Genomic DNA, 3,313 nt, shown 5'->3' on the forward strand with positions numbered 1-3,313 from the left:
TAGGGTTCATTGTTGGTGTTGTACATTCCATGGGTTTGGACAAATGTATATAATACCTACTCATAATATCGTGCAGAGTAATTTCAATGCCCTAAAAATCCTCTGTTTGACTAATTGATCCCTTCCTCCCTCCTAATATCTGGAAACTACTGATCATTTTACTGTCTACATAGTTTTGCCTTTTCCAGAATGTCATACAGTTAGAAGCATGCAGTATGTAGCCTTTTCTGATTGGCTTCGTTCAATTAATAATAGATGTTTTAAACTTTCTCCATGTTTTTCAGTGGATTGATAGCTCATTTTTAAAGAGCTGAATAATATTCCATTGTACAGATTACCAAAGTTTATTTATTCATACACCTACTGCAGGGTATTTTGGTTGCTTCCACACTTTGGCAATTATGAATAAGGCTGCTGTAAACATCCGTGCGTGCAGTTTTTTGTGGGGACATTAGTTGGTGACTCTTTGGTAAATACCAAAAAGCCCAACTGTTAGATCCTACGATAAGAGTAAGTTTCCAAGAAACAGCCAAATTGTCTTCCAAAGTATCTTTACCATTTTTCATTCCTACTGACAATGTAAGAGAATTCCTGTTGTCCCACATACTTGCCAGCTTTTGGTGTTGTCAGTGTTCTGGCTTTTGGTCATTGTAATAAGTCTGTGATGGTATCTTTGTTTTAATTTGCATTACCCAGATGACATGACATAGACCATATTTTTGTGCACTTATTTGCCATCTATATGTCTTCCTTGATGAGATGTCTGTAAAGATCTTCAGCTAATTTTTAAATTGTGTAATATTCCTTTTTAAAAATAAAATTCAAAGTGTATAATACAATGTGTTGATATACATAGTGAAATGAATACTATAGTCAAGCTAATTAACATATTCCTTTCCTCACATAGTTTGTGTGTGTGTGTGTGTGTATGATAAGATCATCTGAAATCTACTTCTAGCAAATTTCTAGTATATAATTCAATATTAACTATACTTATCAGCTGCCCACTGGATCTCTAGAACTTATTTGTCCTATATAATAGCAACTTTGTACATTTTGACTAACATGTCCCTGTTCCCACACCTCCCTATGCATAGAGATCAGTGTTTTACTTTGTTTCTATGAATTTCAGTTTGTTAGATTTTGGGTATAGGTGAATTCATGTGGTATTTTTCTTAATGTGTCTGCTTATTTCATTTAGAAAAACATTCCCCGGGTTCATCCATGTTATTGTCAATGACAAGATAATTTTCATTTTTAAGGCTGAAAAATATCCCAGTGCTTGTATATGTCTGTGTATAATTACAATTTCTTTATTCATTCATCATCAGATGCTTAAATCGTTTATGTCTTGGCTATTGTGGATAATGCTGTAGTGAACATGATTGGGTTGCTTGTTTTCTAAAGGAGGAGTTTTAAGAGTTCTTTATATATTTTAGATTACAGTGCTTTATCAGATTTTGTTTTCAAATACTTTCTTCTGTGACTTTTCTTTTAATACTCTATTGTCTTTTACAAAAGAGTTTTTAATGTTAATGAAGTCCAGCGTTTCAATTATTTCTTTTATTGATCATACATTTTGTGTTGTATCTAAAAATACCTAAAGTCATTTGTTTTTCTCCTATGTTATCTTCCAACAGTTTCATAGTTTCACATGTTATATTTAGGTCTGTGATCCATTTTGAGTTAGTTTTGGTGAAGAGTGTAAAATCTTTGTCTAGATTCATTTAAATCCCACTTGGTCATGGTATATAATTCTTCATACTTTGCTGAATTTGATTTGTTAATATTTTGTTGAGAAACTTTTATCTGTGTTCATGAGAGATACTGGTCTGTAGTTTTCTTGTAATATATTTATCTGGTTTTGGTCTGGTCTCATAAAATTAGTTAGGAACTATTCCTGTTTCTTCTATCTTTCTGGAGCAAATTGTAGAGAATAGGTATAATTTCTTCCTTAAATGTCAGGTAAAATTCACCAATGAGGGGTGCCTGGGTGGCTCAGTGGGTTAAAGCCTCTGCCTTTGACTTGGGTCATGATCTTGGGATCCTGGGATAGAGCTCTTCATCGGTGCTCTGCTCAGCAGGGAGCCTTCACCCCCACCCTCACACCCCCCGCCTGCCTCTCTGCCTACTTGTGATCTCTGTCTGTCAAATAAATAAATAAAATCTTTAAAAAAACAAACCAAAACAAAGCAAAAAAGTTCACCAGTGAACTCATCTGGGTCTGGTGCTTTCTATTTTAGAAGTTTACTTACTGTTTGTTCAATTTGTTTAATAGATAAGAAAGAGCTTGTAAAAGAGATTTGTTCAGGCATATTCAGATTGTTCTTGTGTGAATTTTGACTAATTGTGTCTTGCAAGGAATTGGTCCCTTTCATCTAAGTTATTACATTTATGGGCATAGAGTTTACAGTATTTATTTATTGCCCTTTTAATTTCTATGGAATCTGTAGTGATGTCTCTTCTTTCCTTACTGATATTAGCAGTTGTGTACTATCTGTCTTCTAAGTTACCCTGGCTAGAGCCTTACAGATTTTACTCATCTTTTCAAAGAACCAGACTTTGATTTTTTTTATTTGTCTCTATTGATTTTATGTGTTCAATTTCATTGATTTGTGTTCTAAGTTCTCCTAATATTCTTTCAGAAAAGGTTTATTGAGTTTTGGCATATGCTTGATAATCTTTCTAACTCCAAAAAATGAGTAATGAAACAGACAAAATCCCACACCAAAATGGCATGTAAAATGTTCCTATGACAAAAATGAGCATGAAAGAATGTAGATGTTATAGATAACATAAAGAATAATAGTTTTTATTCTAAAATGTATTTGGAAATGCAGTGAAGTTAGACTATCTAAAACTGTTTCTAATAAAAAAAGAATAAAGTAGGAAAAATTCCAAAAAAAAGAATAATAGTTTTTAGTCTGAGTGTTGATTTTTAAATAGATTTTAATTTATTGGTAGAGATGAAGAGGAAACAGTAAATTTGTGGAGGTCTTTTATGAAATCATTCAGTAGTCCAGATGAGATTTGAATTAGGTCAATTTGTGGTGGTGGAATTGGAGAAGTGAACTGAATTTAGGAGAGGGATTTATTGGTACAACTAAGAGGTTTTTATGGGGGATTGAGTTACATGTACATGAAGACCAAGTATATTGTGTCAAGTATGAGACAGATGTTATTTTCTAGCTTGTGTCATATTCTCTAGATGTGTAGTATTCAGAAACAGGAATTGTTCCCTCATACTAAATAGTATTTAAAATAATGCAAGTACTCTTAATAAGCTCCCCTTTTTTGGTATCCACTTCCCCCA

This window comes from Lontra canadensis, unplaced genomic scaffold (genome assembly GCF_010015895.1).
Source record: "Lontra canadensis isolate GAN:19392208 unplaced genomic scaffold, GSC_riverotter_1.0 scaffold42, whole genome shotgun sequence".
NCBI lineage: Eukaryota > Metazoa > Chordata > Mammalia > Carnivora > Mustelidae > Lontra > Lontra canadensis.